This window comes from Chelonoidis abingdonii, chromosome 3 (genome assembly GCF_003597395.2).
Source record: "Chelonoidis abingdonii isolate Lonesome George chromosome 3, CheloAbing_2.0, whole genome shotgun sequence".
In the NCBI taxonomy this organism is placed as follows: Eukaryota; Metazoa; Chordata; order Testudines; family Testudinidae; genus Chelonoidis; species Chelonoidis abingdonii.
The window spans coordinates 157,645,819-157,662,096 of record NC_133771.1 but is presented as its reverse complement, the minus strand read 5'-3'; positions in this window follow the sequence as shown (position 1 = coordinate 157,662,096).

The window sequence follows — 16,278 nt, the reverse complement described above, 5'->3', positions numbered from 1 at the left end:
CCCAGAATACATTAAATATTGCATTATACTAGTGGTTTTCAACCTTTTTACATTTGTGGACCCTTAACAAATTTCAAATGGAGGCATGGACCCCTTTGGAAATCTTTGATATGGGTCTGCAGACTACAGTTTGAAAACCACTGTTCTATGGTAACAACAACCTCTCACGGACTCATTAGACATAGTTTATGTACCCCCGGGGGTCCACAGACTACAGGTTGAAAACCACTGCATTATTCTGTTTTAGGATGCTAGGCATGGAACGATTTCCCATCACTATCGTAATATCCTGCAAATAGGGTTATGGTGTTGAAAGTACAATTTTCCTGAAAACGATGCATCAACTGTTTGCAAGCTATATGAAATCTCAAATAGAAACCTCCTTACAATTACAGTTCACGCTTTTAGTAGCTTTTCTGTGTCCTGTTTGATAAAAAGCTGGGGCCTGAGTGTTTCCTTTGTTTCTGTGAGTGGACAGAACCAAGACCTGGCACATCTGAGCTGTGTGGAAGAGAGGAATACATACTCTGTGATCCTCTGGAAACCGCTCTAAGAACGCATTGCAGATTTCAAATTCTAAGGGTGTGGGAATGGCTGCTCTGAGACATTATTCCCCACCTTCACCCCTGTCCTTGGCTCTGGGGTGGGGGTGGGGGTGTAACTCACATAAGATCATGCTGACCCAGACAACATCTTCTTGTATTGTATCCTATTCTAAGTAAATCCACTTGAGGAGGAAATTGGGGGCAGTGACTGTTAAGGGCCACATGAGAGCATGGCTCCTGAAGCAGTGATGAGGTACAGGCCCAGTGTTCCAAGACCTGTAGAGGGCAAAGAAGCATCTTCACCCTCTCCAATAAAAAGATACGGCGAAAGCCTGTGAATTGAAGCTCATGGAGTTTCTTGTCCTCTATTCAGGTTTTTCCTGTGTAAGGGAGAGTTTGACCCCTGATCATTAGCACATTTCTTTCAAGCAGGACTAAGGCTTTGTACACGTTCTCTGGGATGTGGTCATAATTCTGAAGCACTTTCTGTAATCTCAGTCATGATTTCTTGTTTCTAAATATAAATTCTGGTCGCAGTACAGGGTAGATAAGAACATTTCACTCCAGGTTTGTGTACATTCCAATGTTATTTGTCTTCACTGGAGGGGCAAATAATACTTCACCTAAAAATAAAGTTGTTGTATTTTGTTGAGGTGTCTCTTAGTAACTTGACCTAGCATGTGTTTCAAGGAGTCCCAGAAACGAATATGATAGAAATACAATAACTGCTGAGCTCTACAAGAAACCAAAGCAGGCACAGATACTTGGTTATGTGACTCTGTCAGGTCACACTAGGTAGCACCATATCAGTTTTGTAAAAACAAGATTTTACAAAACCTAAAACTAATAGGCATGGTTTTTTTCATTCCAACAAACTTTTAAAAAAAATAAATCAATATCCCCCTGGAGTATTTGGATCCCAAGCAAGGCAACATTGGGTTATGTGATGGGGTATATAGTCCCATCCCGGCTTTAAAAGGGGTTAATGTGGGCTGAGAGGCCAATTAATCCCTCTCACTAAAGCTGGAATATGGATCAGCCCCAACTAAAGGTGAGTCCCAGCTGGGAGAAGAGCTGTGTGGTTACTATAAAGGCAGGGAGTCTGGGTCAGAAGGGGGCTATAGCGGGAGAGGGAAGAATTTTACAGTCATGCTCCAGGACTAGTATGTGGAGAGACGTGCGTCAAAGAAGTAGCCTGGGGAAAGTTGGCCCTGGAATCCTCTCCTGCATAGCAAAGTCTGGCAAGAAGCCGGGAGAGTCATGGAGGAGCTGTGGCGAGAGCTCTGGGAGCCATTCAGCTGAGGAATAGAAAGGGATGAAATGGCAAGTCTGACAGGGGGAGAAATTGGTTTAAGGTTATACTTTTGACATGGGATTTATTAGGGGATTCCTAGGGTTAGCCCTATGTGTCCTAGCCCTGAGAGAAGGATGAACTTAGAGACTGTTGGAGAGGCCAGTTCACAGGCTTGGTAGAAAGGAGGACAGGAAGGTAGCAGCAAGGAATCGGGTGGAGTGAACCTTGACTGCTCATCCTGGAGTCCCTAGGCTGGAACTCAGTGCAAAGGGTGGGCCTGGATTCCCCTAACACCCACTAGTAAGGTGGCATGAAGACCCTGAGAAGGATGTGAAGTCCATGAGGTCCAGAATCTGGGTGAAAGATCTTTTGTATGGATGTCAAATTATTTGCTGGACTTTCTGTTACCCTGGAAGGACCCAAGGGCCAAGTGATACCACCATGGGATTGGACTGACCATCCGCAGGGGGTGATAGAGACTGGGGCTGCTAGGCCACGCCCAGCTATGAGGTAACATGCCAATGATGAGTCCACCCTTCTATATGTGAGAACTTGCAAGTGAAACTAAGTAAAGTCTGAACAGAAACAAAACCAACCAGAGAATAGCAAAACAAGAAAATGAAAAAGTAAAGCTTGAGGAGAGAGCACAGTATATGTCTCTCCTGAGAGTCTAGCCTAAACTGAAAAGAAAATGGGAGCTTGTCACGGCAACACAGAATGAACTTGCCTCTCTCAGCCTTCCTGGGAGGGTTCCCCTTTTAGTGATAGGCCTGAGGCCTGCACTTTTTGCAAGGGGGGAGTCTGCGCTCTGCTACTCTGAGACTGGACCTTTAGCTTCAGCACTCCTGTTTCTTTCTCACCTTGGCTCCTTCAGTGAGTCCAAAAGAGCTTGAATCCCTGTTGGAGACTTTACCCCTTTAGAAGCAATGCAATCAGCAGATGTTTGCCATGATAGAGAACAGTCTTTGTAAAGACGACAGCATTTATTTTAGTCAACTGGAATACAGTATGTAGGTTTCTCTGCTTAGAATGGAAAAGGAAATCTTACACGTGGCTACATGCTGACAGCACAACCTGCCTCTTTTGCCCCAAAATGTCTAGGATTTAAAAGTGTGCTCACACTTCAGTTCTTTGTTTCACGTAGCAATCGCTCTGGTTTCACACATTCTGTCTCTCTTGGCTGGCAGTTATTAGTGACCAGTCCTTAGTCTTCCACTGTCTCGCCAAGGTACCTCCATGTACATGTTCTTGATAGTTCATACCAACCCAGACATGCCTATCTGACCCAAACCCCTCTTATTTCCCTGTCCCTGGAAATACATTAAACCCTTCAATCATGGGCAACAGATGTTCCCTGAAAGTGGGGGATCATGGGTGCCTGAAAAAGTGATGGGGCCATACCCCTCTAGCCCCCCCAGTTCCAGCACCCCTGCCTTCAATCCCAGTAGGCAACAATACAAAAGTGAGTGAGTGAAATTGAGTGATGCCTATTTTTCATAAAAATAATACAGATTTTCCCCATGTTCTTCACATAGCCTGTCTCTGCATTAGACCTTCCATCTGAGGATCTCAAAGCACTTTATGAACTAAGTAATCTTTCACATTTCTAAAGTGCTCCCAGTGTCACACATTGAGGTATAGCCAGAATCAGGATCCAGAACCCCTGATTCCAGTCCCTGGCACTAGACAATTTGCCTTTTTAAAACAAAATGTTGTCATTGATGTAAAAATGCAGGTAAGATTTCAATTATGTGCTCTAAGGTAAAACACATTGAATGTCTCAGTATATATCTGAATATATAGTGTCACACTAAAGGTCAGAATGTTGCTAGGGGAGACAAGATCAGACATTCAAGATAGCTGTGCGCAAAATTCTCAAAACACCCCCCCCACAAATCTTCCTAGTAAAATTCTCATTGACTTCAATGCAAGCAGGATTTCATTTCACAAAAAAATAAGTATTTTGGAATTTTCAATAATCTGAATAAAAAGAAAATCCCATGTCACTAAAATAATAAGTATCTTTAATCTAATTATAGTTTAAAAATTAGGTTCAGGCTAAGTCCTCAACACAGAAATACAAAGACCTTATGCTTTCACAAAGTACTGTAGAAAATGAATGTATCGCTGCCAAATTCTGCCTTCAAATACACATTATGCAACTGAAGTGAATGGAAAACATTGAAAAGGTAAATTACATAGAGCTCAAGATGTTTGCTATCAAGATGGAAATGTTGGGCAAGCAAAAAAATGAGCAAATTACCTTATGGTGGGGAGCTTGAGGGGGGAGTTAGAGCAAAGACACAGTAAAACATATGAATAACAGGAACAGGATCAACGCAACAGCACAAAATTAGAGAAGTGAAAAAAAAGGCGGTGAGATGGGAGGGGGCAGAGAATGATCAGTAAAGCCACAATAAAATAACAGAACGGCACTAGCCGTCACCTTCAGCCCCCAACTAAAACCTCTCCAGCACATCATCAAAGATTTGCAACCTATCGTGAAAGATGATCCCTCACTCTCTCAGACCAGTCCTGGGAGACAGACCAGTCCTCGCTCACAGACAGACCCCCCCGCCTCCCAACCTGAAGCAAATACTCACCAGCAACTGCACACCATACAACATAAACACTAACCCAGAAACCTATCCTTGCAACTCTGTCCACATATCTGGCCACATATCTAGTCGAGTGACACCATCATAGGACCTAATCACATCAGCCACACCATCAGGGGCTCATTCATCTGCACATCTACCAACGTGATATATGCCATCATGTGCCAGCAATGCCCCTCTGCCATATATATTAGCCAAACCAGACAATCTCTAAACACAAGAATAAACGGACACAAATCTGACATCAGGAATCATAACATTAAAAAACCAGTGGGGGAATACGTCAACCTCTCTAACCACTCAGTGACAGACTTGAAGGTGGCAATTTTACAACCAAAAAAACCCTTCAAAAACAGACTCCAAAGAGAGACTGCTGAACTCGAATTACTATGTAAATTAGATACAATTAACTTAGGTTTGAACAGAGACTGGGAATGGTTGGGCCATTACACTAATTGACTCTATTTCCCCATGTTAAGTATCCTCACACATTCTATGGGTCATCTTGACTATCACTTCAAAAGTTGTTGGTTTTCCTCCTGCTGATCTCAGTTGATTGGCCTCTTACAGTTGGTATGGCTACGTCCACCTTTTCATGTTCTCTGTATGTATAAATATCTTCTTGCTGTATGTTCCAGTCTATGCATCCGATGAAGTGGGCTGTAGCTCACGAAAGCTTATGCTCAAATACATTTGTTAGTCGCTAAGGTGCCACAAGTACGCCTTTAAAGGCACAGTCTCTGATACCATATCTTCCCTTCCAAGCTAAATGTTAATAACAAGAACACTTACAACTCCACATAATTACAAACACTTTTATAACCAGCCCAATAACTAACTACACTAACAACATTCTAATAGCCTTTGAGGTGCCCTGAGCTATTGCTTGGACCTGGAGGGCTGCCCTGGAACCTCAGCACTACTGCTATTGGGACGCAGCAAATCCACTTGTTTTTGTGGTTCCATATCCCTCCGTTACCGCAACCTCCTGTGGTGGTTGCTTGTGTGAGACTCTCTCAGGCAAAACAGCAGACTCAGTGCCCCTTATCTCCCGCCCTCCTGGGATTTGGAGAAGGTGCTGCCTATTCCTCCACAATATGTCTCTGTCCTGGGTGAGAGCCTCGTATAGCCACAAGGCAACCTCTTGTGACACCATTGCTGTTAGAACCATTTTTTTACCATCAGGGAGGTACACAGAATCATTTTCATGAAGTGGTGGCAGCTCCTGTGGATCCCAAATTATGTTGTATTTTTTATTTTGCTTTATCTGTCCCTTTATACACCTGTAAGTCCCCAATGACTGCAACATCAGTTTCTAATCATGAAGGCAATCTTGTTTCTGTTGAACAAAATGTCAGCAGGTGACAACCCATGTTTCATTGGTGCTGTTCTGTAATTTAACAGTGCTAAATATGAGCAGGCTCTGCCTTTTGCAGTAGGGGCTTTATTATTTTGACAGTTTTCTACCAATCTATTGGATTGGGGATAATGGAGACTAGTGATTACATGTCTAAACTTGTTCTTCACTGAAAACTGCTTAACCGCATGCCCACTGCCCATTTTCAGACATCACTGTGTCAGGTATTCCATATCTAGCAAAAATAGCTTTGATATGCACAATTACCTGCTTAGTGGTACTACCTTCTTGTAGGGCTATCTTAGGAAAGTGAGAATAATAGTCTAGGACAGGCACGTAGTTTGTTCCGCCAGTATAAACAAATCTATGACTACTTCGCTTCAGGGGGGTGGGGTGGGGGGCATTTTTTCCTGTGCCACCAACATGGGCTCTTTCATTTGACTTATTTTTGGCATATAAAACAACAATGTCGCTTCCTCACTGTTGCTGTTCATTTGAGACCAGTATAAAACATCTTGGCCCTTCTCTTAGATTTTTGAATTCCTAATAACCTTCCTGTATCCTTTTTTAATATCCCCCTTAAATTGATAATAGGAGCTGGGAATATCCTGTCTTGGCCACCCTATGCTAAAAGCCTTCATTACTGTCTGTGGGGTCTCAGCCTGAGCAGCAGGTTTGGCAATCACAGTCTACGTGTCATCTGAGCCCGGATTGGTTTTTCCCCAGATTAATATGTACAAAATGTAGCTCTGGACTCCTTGAATGCTCTAGAGTGTGTCTGCAACCCCCAAATCTCTCCCATAGTACCTCTGAACTAAGGTCTCTGTAACGCCTTCAGTTTCTCACACTTTTTAGTATCCCCGTCCATTGGAGATCTTTGCACAGTAGTGCACTTGGGTTGCTTGTTTGGACAGCTAGATTAGGCACAGATTTCCCTACATAGGTCACCATTCCAAGGAATCTTTGTATTCTTTGCTAGTCTGTTGGGGCAGACATCCTGGTGATGACATTAACCTTACTGTGATCGTCCTGTACAACTTGCAGTGTTAACTTGTCTCTCAGGTATGGTATTTGCCTTGCACAGAATTTTCATTTTTGTTTCAGCATTTCAACCCAGAGCCTCTGGTATTAGTCTCCTATTATTTGCCCCCAGATCAAAAAGTTATCAGTGTAAACTTTAGTATCCGCTATACCATCCAAAGTCTGTTGTATTTTTCCAGTGAAACTTTAGGTGGCAAACACAAGCTAAATGGCAGTCTCCAAAAGGGCATGTTGACCATGTATAAACATGTGCTCTGGTTTTTTTTAGCCTGGCACCTGCCAGAAACCTGTTGATGCATCAAGCATAGAAAATGCCATGCCAAAAAACTACAGTATCGCACAGTTGAGGTTACTTGGTGATATGTTGTCCTCTGGCAGAACACTGAGCTAAGAAAAGCTCAAACTTCTGAAAACCAGGAAATGCACAGTTAAGGATGCCCTCTTTCACCAATGCCCCAATACGTCCCATTAATATACACACATACCTTTATTCTGCCAACCCCACAGGTACTGGAATGTACAAGCCCTTCATGTCCTTTTACAGCCCATTCACTCTCACCCACAGGCTTCCATCCAATATTATTCAAGGACAGAATGGAAGAGTAGAAGAAAAGGTTGCCCATGCCACCTTCCCTCAGGTCCTCTGGAGCTGGAAGTAGCCAACGGGAACCACCTGCATACACTCCAGGTACAGTCAGTGTGTTAGGTGTACGTACACTAAATGGAGGAGGCAGTAGTTGGCACTGCTTGGTAAAGGGTCTTTGTGATGAGTGTGGCCATACCAAATTCACAGTCCAGTTTCATAAATTTCACAGTCCTAGCATTTAAAAAATGTTGAATTTCATGATTGCAGATATTTAAATCTTACATTTCATGGTGTAACAAAGCATGAATATGTATTTAAAAATGACAAAATATAAACATGTAAAGCCCATGACGAAGCCTCCCCCGCTCTCCCCATGACAGCCACCGCTCTCTGGCCAGGCAGCGCAGAAGTAAGGTTGTCAATACCAGGACCACCCTAAAATAGTCTACTGACTGCCTTTTGGGTCAGGACCCTCAGTTTGAGGAATGCTGCTATAGGGTAAAAGTACACAAAAGACCAGATTTCAGAGGGGAGACCAGATTTCAGGGGGGAGAGCAGATTTTACAGTCTGTGACAGGTTTTTAATGGCCATTCATTTAATAGGGCCCAAGATGGGGACATGTGTGGCTTTCTTTGGGCTGTGTGACAGAGTTGTGATTATGATCTGAGGAGATCTGTGGTTTACACCCTCTGATGTGTGTGACCTTCAGGATCTAGTATGAATTATTTCAATGCAGAATTGTATATGCTGTACAATCAGCAGGACATAGGGGATTTATTACAAAGGTTGTCAGTAGCACGCTCCCATATGAGAGCAGTCTAAGCATTTATTGTCTCATGCACTCCAGGTAAATGTGTGTGTTCTGTGTCCGGTACTGAGTAGTGGAGACAGTGGTTACTACTTGGTGGAGGTGTGTTTGCAAGATCTGTGGATTACTTCAAGGTATGTAACAGAGCTGTGACTGTGATCTGAGGAGATCTATGTTTTGCACCTCACACATGTGACAGAAAAGAAGAGATGCATGTGTACTTTTAGGATGCAGCATGCATCATTTCTAAATGCAGACTATGTTGGTAGCAGGGCATAGAGCTTTTATTACAAAGGTTGTTGTCAGCAGCGAGGTGGACTATGAGAGGACTCTAATGCGCTAATGATGGTTACGTGAAAATGTAGGCTGAGATGGTATTGTTTAAATAAGCGCAAGGGGGTTGTAAAAGTCTGTGGTGTGGTTCTTAAATTGTACACATGTGGTATTATTTCTCAGGAGATGGCTAAGTGGGTGAGGGAGTATACAGCAGGATCTGGAACCTCCTTAATCTTATAGTGCCAAGGGCAACTGTGATTATGCGCACACTGAGACAATGCTTGAAGAGAGCAGAGGGAAGATAGCATGAGCCACCTTTTTGTCTCCTTTAATAATGTTAGATGGAATCCTATGGGCAAGAGCAAATGAGATGTAAAAGGAAGTGGAAAGCTTGTGCATTTCAGCAACTATAGGGTTGGCAGAGTGAAGGTGTGTGTGTTTATGGGACATATTGGGGCACTGCTGAAAGAGGACAGAGTTACAGTTGCATGAGCCTTTAAACAGAAGTTGTGATACAAACTTAAGTATAGTGATGCAGTCCCTGCCCCAAAGAGTGCACAACCATGTGAATTGGTGGATAGGAGCAGGGTTTGTGCATGGGCTGGAGTGCACTGGCAAAGCTGGGAGATACAGGAAGGTGGGGGTTCAGGGGGCTTGTGGTGCACACGGACAGAGCTGTGGTGTGCAGGAAGGTTGGCATACACAGGCAGAACTTGGAGGTGCAGGGGATTGGTGTGCACAGGCAGAGCTGGATATGCCAAGCCTCCCTCCCCTTCCATTCATCCCCACAATCCCTTTCCCCTTTCTAAAGTCCCAAACCCAGGAAACACTCAGCTGTCTAATTTTTTTCTCTCCAAAAATTTGATTACATTTCCCCGTCCCCAAATAAAATTGCCATCCATGACTCACAAATTTTAGCAACTTCCAACAATTATGTCCCAAACTCCTTTTGTCTTAGATGGGAGTTTGTGATTAACTTATCCTTACTTATGTTACTAGAAGGGTGAGTTCACAGCCATCAGTCTGATTCATCCAGTCTTTGGTACCTCTCAGGTTAATAGTTTGGCCTGTAACTCAGGAACCCCTTGGTCAAATGACCCAAAATGTAGATCACTAATGCTATCCCACGTCGCCACGAGGCACGCTAAATTCCAAAGTAATCCAATTAACCATATAAATTTTAGAGCATTTATAAGAGTCAAGCTTTAAAGCATATAAAATGGTGAGAATGGAAACTTTCTGGCCATTTTTCCATATTGGCGCATAAACACTGTAAAATGTACATTTTCTTAAATACCATTCTCAATGTGCCCCCCGCCCCCAAAGATTTATTGGGTGCCGGACCTTCTTGGGTAAAATTTGACAGATTTAGACCATTTTGACCCACATTACATCAATAGTTCGACCTCTACCTCTTCACTAAAATAATATAAGCCCAGTTTCTAGATTTTTTTTTACCTTTCCAACTTCTGCATCAAGTCACCCCAAACTGGGTCACTAACCCTACCCTGCACCCTTCTGAGGCACATCAAATTTCAAAGGAATCCAACTAAGCACGTCAATTTTAGAGGACTCAGAAAGGTCAACCTTTAAACAGAAGTCATGTTGCAACCTTTAGTATACCGCCCCTGCTGAGCCGCTATATTTTGCATCAGCCATCTCCCCAAAAATGTCTCCCTTTGTAGGTAGTGGGAAATGTTCTCTTTTTACATATTAATTTATTTTGGACCTATACATGAAGCATTCCTCCCCAAAATACAATGTCCAGTGAGTGTATTCTGTTAGTGCTTCCACTTGCTCTTAGACCATGGAGCCTATCCAGCACCTCTTTTAGCTGTTGCCTTAACAGAAAGGGAACGTTCCTAGGGGCATGGATGAGACGACATGGATGAGAGCTCTATTCTGTACTCTGAAAGCACTTCTCTATCCCCCGGAAGATGTCCTCAAAAGCTTCCTCGATTGTTTTAGTCCCCTGGCCCTTCCGAGAGTGCACCCTCTGATGAGACCAAAGGGGTGACATGCTTTTAACCTAATAACGGGTGGTCTTTTTCCCTGGCACATCACAGATTATCTTTTTGTTCATGAATGGGAGCTCAAGGACTCCATTTTCTGCAACATCTTCCAGACAATACAATCTGTTTCCTTCTATTGGACAACTCCGCCCCAGTAAGACCATAACCTGGTTTTGAACACCCAAAGGAAACCCCCCTTCAAACCAATGGTGACCACCTCCCTCTTCCACCTCTCCCTCAAAATTTCTTTTCTAATTGCCATCACCTCAGCAAGGCAAATGGAGGAGCTGGGAGCACTTATGGTGGACCCACACCATACACCACTTTCTACAAAGATAAGGCTATAATATGTACCTATCCTCATTTTTTCTCGAAGGTCTCCTTGGAACATAACATTAACCACAAAATTCACCTACCAGATTTTTAACCCCAAACACAAGCAGCTCTGAAATTCTGAGATACTCTTAACCAGACTTTCCTTGCCAATAATATGCCACCACTGCCACCTTGTGGACATACATATTGTAGCAGCTGTGAGATCTAAAGGTATTTTGTTGTACGTAGGCAGGAAAACAGTCTACAGAGGTTCACTTTCAGTTTCTTTTCTGTGTAAGACTTTATACAGCTGCTGCTGACTTGGTTAGGAGGAGTCTCAGTTGAGCCCTGATCTTGTTCTTTTTACTATTGCCATACTTCTGCTCTGATTTTTGCAGACCTGTTCCTACACATAAGGAAGAACTGCATAAATAGTGCTCACTCTTAAATGTTCCACTGGCCAAAACATGGGGAGCAATTGCAAGCTTTCATAACAAGGTAGTATTTTACATCAATTTAGTTTGGTACCTCTGGAGAAGACCATGGGACAGTTCTTCTGAATTTATATCATCGAGGTAATGACCTACAGTAAACCATGGTTGTGTTAGACACACAGTAAAAGCTGTTCATTTTCTTCAATCTGCAAGTTTCCATCAGAGTCAGGAATCAACTGAAGTTTTAATTCAGTGTCTTGTTTTGGCTTTAAACCTAAATTCTGAATCAGAACATGTCAGGGCCAGATTCTCAGTGGGTGTAAATTGGCTTCTCTAATGGAGTTGCACCAGTTCATACCGGCTGAGAATCTTGCCCTCACTGTTTGTTTTAATTTGCATTTTGCTTTCTTTTTAGATCACTGTATATTAACAAAACAAACTGGAAACACAATAAAAAGAAATATTGACATGAAGTGGAAATAATACTGGGACAACTCTGTTTACTTTTTCTTTTAGATAAAATTCTATTTTATGTATGTTAGTTTTAATATTGAATATCAGTATTTGCTTTTAACAATTATAATTCACACTTATTCAAATACATGACATAAATATTAGGGCTGTCAAGCAATTAAAAATTAATCACGATTAATTGCACTGTTAATAATAGAATACCATTATTTAAATATTTTTGAACGTTTTCTACATTTTTAAATATATTGATTTCAATTTTGAGACAGAATACAAAGTGTAGAGTGCTCGCTTCATATTTATTTTTGATTACAAGTATTTGCACTGAAAAACAAAAGAAATAATATTTTTCAATGACCTAATACAAGAACTGTAGTGCAATCTCTTTACTGTGAAACTTGAACTTACAAATGTAGAATTATGTACAAAAGAAACAGTTTTATTTTTGAATGCAATGTAAAATTTTAGAGCCTACACGTCCACAAATTTTAGAGCCTACTTCTTGTTTAGCCAATTGCTCAGACAAACAAGTTTGCTTACATTTGCAGGAGATAATGCTGCCTGCTTCTTGGTTACAATGTCACCTGAATATGAGAACAGGCGTTTGCCTGGCACTGTTGTAGCAGGTGTTGCAAAATATTTACCTGCCAGATTAATTTAACTGGGATTGTTTCAATCATGATTAATTTTTTGAGTTTATTGCATGTGTTAACTGCAAGTAGATTTCACCAACTCAAGTAGGGCTGTCGACTAATTGTAAAACATACAGTCCGTTTGGGGTTTGTACCCTATTTCTTGACAATCTGACCTGAGGTTGGCTCTCACCATTGTGAGCTACTCTAGACAGCCTGACAATGACATCAGGCCAGATCTCAATGATGCAGGCAACATATGGTGTTCCTTTCAAAGTCAGATCATGAATGATTCTGGTTTTGTTCACTGCTAATGTTACATTAATCAGCAGGAACTTGAGGCTATCATCTTCAGCTTTTCTGCTTGTCTGTGATTATGTCGAGTGTGATATGATGACAGAACAATATTCTTGGACGATGTCTTGCCATGTCAGAGCCAGATCCTTTTCGGAAGCTCCACTCCTCCAAAAACCAAGAGCCTATCTTTTTACCAAGAAGGTTTGCATAGTGGTTCTTGTATGTATGAAGCTGGTTGTAGGAGAATGCTAGAGTGGCAGATCAGTGTATGTTTGTGCAATTGAATTAACTGGAAAAATAGACAAACTGTAAAAATTGACTGTCGACCCACAAAAATTGGCAGAACTAAGGGGGCAGATATAGTACATTAAATGCTCATTAAAAAAAAAGCTAGATTCAAGTTGGTGTCCTTTTAACAAAAAAACTTCTGAAAATTATGGTTTTTGTTTGTTTTTTTGATAAAACCCACATTGCTGCTCAGCCCTTTGTTTTCAACCTACAGTATTTTTTCATGTGAATACTTTGCACATGTATAGATTTACTGTCTCCAAAGTCAGCAAGGACCATAGAAGAGATATGATCTAATGGTCTAAACATGGGGCTTGGAACCAAAATCTCCTGAATTCTAATGCCTCTTCTGATGCTCGCTCCCTTTGTGGTTTTGGAAGTTACCTGTCCTCTCTACCACCTTTATTTTCCCCATCTGTAAGGATCAGGGATGCTTTGAGGCAGCAATTTGAAACTGAAAGCCAGTAATATTTGTTGCTATGCTTGTGACTGCAGTGCTTGTAATGGTAGGAGGTGATTGGTCCACATGATGCAAGAAGGGACCTTAACATAACAACCAGAGGAGAGAGTCAAATGAAAAAATTCATCAGCAGGGAGGGCCATAGGGGGAATGGAAGGTCTCAAGAGGATGACAGGTCCCAAGATGGCTGCAAATTTGTGTATGTTCAGGGATCATACCCAACCTTCTCCTTTGGAGTACGATGCAGCAGGTGCTGTACTTCAGGGATGTTGCGTGCAGTGGGTACTGGGAGTCCACACTGCTGAACTGTGAGGAGGGAGGAGTGGAATGCTGCAGGTAGAGAGTGGAGGCCAGGAGGCTGATAAGAGTCTGTTGGCGGTGTGTGTGGGTCGCATGGGAAAGAGGTTTGCAACAGTGGCTGCAGGGGAGGGCGGGTGAGGAGCTGCTTGGTTTGGTTTGAAGAGCTAGTATTGCCTGGAGCTTGTCCGCTTGGCACTCCATAATGGTTAAGAGCCGCTCCATGGCTTCTTTCTGGTGTGCCGCATTCTCCTTTCGTTCCCTCTTCTTACTGTCCCGCTACTCCTTTAATTCCTTTTTCTCAGCAGCGGAGTGCATCATAACTTCACGCATAAAGTCCTCCTTAGTTCTTCTTGGATGCTTCTTAATTCTTCACAACCATTCTGCCACCAATAACAAAGAGGGAGGCCGTGCTCTCAAGGTCATCTCTGTGAAGTTTAAATGCAACATTTTACAGAAGCAGTATTGTTTGCAACACAAACACTGTTTCAATGCTTTAAAACACAGCCAGTCCTCACACACCTGTCACTAACTGGCTGATCCCAGGTTAAGCGCACACAAGCCACAAGACCCCCAGAATGGTGAGTAGCCACAGGGGCAGAGTAAATCACTCTATCCGGATCCTGCTGTACTCTGGGCACGTGGCTCTTGGGCACTTGGGAAGAGCCAGCACTGTAGCAGGGGCCTGATAATCATTCCTGTCCCCACACTTTCCACAGGAAGCGATCATTATGGAAGATACCTCGCTGCTGAGGGTGAGCAGGGAATCAAGTGAGGGTCTTCTCCAAGCCTGCGGCATCCACCCTGGTCTCTATGCAGCTAGCCTGTGTGCAGCTGTGGTCCCATCCCCCTATGCCTCTGTGATGGCAGAGTGGCAAGGGAAAGTTACTGTTAATGGGGCAAGAAACAAAGCAGCTCTGCCAAGGAACCTGTGGGAGCAGATTGCCCAGTATCTCTATGAGAGTTTCCCGGAGATCTCTGAGGGAGAGTCACGTGAAGTGAGGGAGTCTATCAACAGCCTGTTCCGCCGCTCAAACTAGGCATGAGGTGGGAGACAAGCCTGCTTTCCGTAACCCTACTGCCCCCAACAACTCACTTCAGCTATTCCCAAAATCAGATCCACATACCTCTCCTGTTTGCACTTCACCAAGATCAGACTGCTGTGACTGGCAAGGCTCCTCCAGGATAGAAAAGAGCTCCTGACTGCATGCATCTCTGGCCTCCAAGTCATCCGCTGCCTCTGGCTCCCCCATCTCTCACTTTATCCAAGATTGCCTCCTCCTGGCTCGGTCCACTCTTGACTGGCAATGAAGCCAACAAAGTATCCACAGGGGACTTTGCAGTGTAGGTGGGGTCACCACCGAGTATCACATCCAGCTCTTTCGAGAAGAGGCAGCTTGTGGGCACAGCACTGGAGTGGCGGTTTGCCTCTTGCGCCTTGTAGTAGGCGTTTCGCAGCTCCTTCCCTTTGACCCTGCACTGCAATGTATCCCGGTCATGGCTCTTTCCTATCATGCATCATGAAATCTGTCTGTAAGTATCATAATTCCGACGGCTGGAGCGCAGCTGTGACTGCACAGACTCCTCTCCCCAAATGATGATGAGGTCCAGCAGCTCAGCATTGCTCCAAGCAGGGGATTGCGTGGAGCAGGCATGGCCACCTGGAAAGATGCGCTGAGACCACTGCACGCATCACCAAGCAAACAGGAAGGGGACTTTCAAATTTGCAAAGGAATGTATGGGGTGGGGTTGACAATTGGTCACCTGAGAGCAGGGCAGTAGAGTTCAAACCGAAGGCCAGAGAGGTGAGAACAGGCATTGTGGGACACCTCCTGGAGGCCAATCGCAGCACTGTAATCACCACAGTGTCTACACTGGCACCGCAGTGCTGTAGCCCTGGTGCAGAAAGTGCTACACCTCTCATCAAGGTGTTTTGTTTATACTATCGCATCTGCGCAGTTTCTGTGCACTAACTGGCTTGGCAGTGTGTATATCTTGGGAGTTACAGCGCTTAAAGCTGCTTTACTGCGCAGAAATTTGCCAGTGTAGATGGGGCCTAATATAAAAGGAACCAAAATTCAATCTGTCTCTTTAAAAGTTAATTCTCCAATACTTGAATTTTAGGAGGAAAAATTAATCTAAATTACAAGTTTTACAAAACAAATGTTTCTTCTCTCCATTCACTAATCAGCTCTAAATAACAGATGCAAAAGCCTCTGTAAGGAATTAGATAAGTCCAAGTCTACCCACTCCATTCCATTTAATACACATTTTCACAACTCTCAAAAACTAAAGCTACTGCAGACTTTTCTCCCTCAGCTCCATAGAACTAATAAAGTCAGATCATTATATTAATAATCAGTTGCCTTTGCCTGAATTAATAGCACTTAGCTTGTCCGCATGAGTGGATGTTGATGTCATGAAAGAGCAAGTTCCTATCAATTAATTAGAGGAATACATCTGTACTTAAGAGAATTAATAGAATTTGATCATCAATATTATTTCAGAATAGTATGGCATGCACAAAATTGGATAGAATTCACACT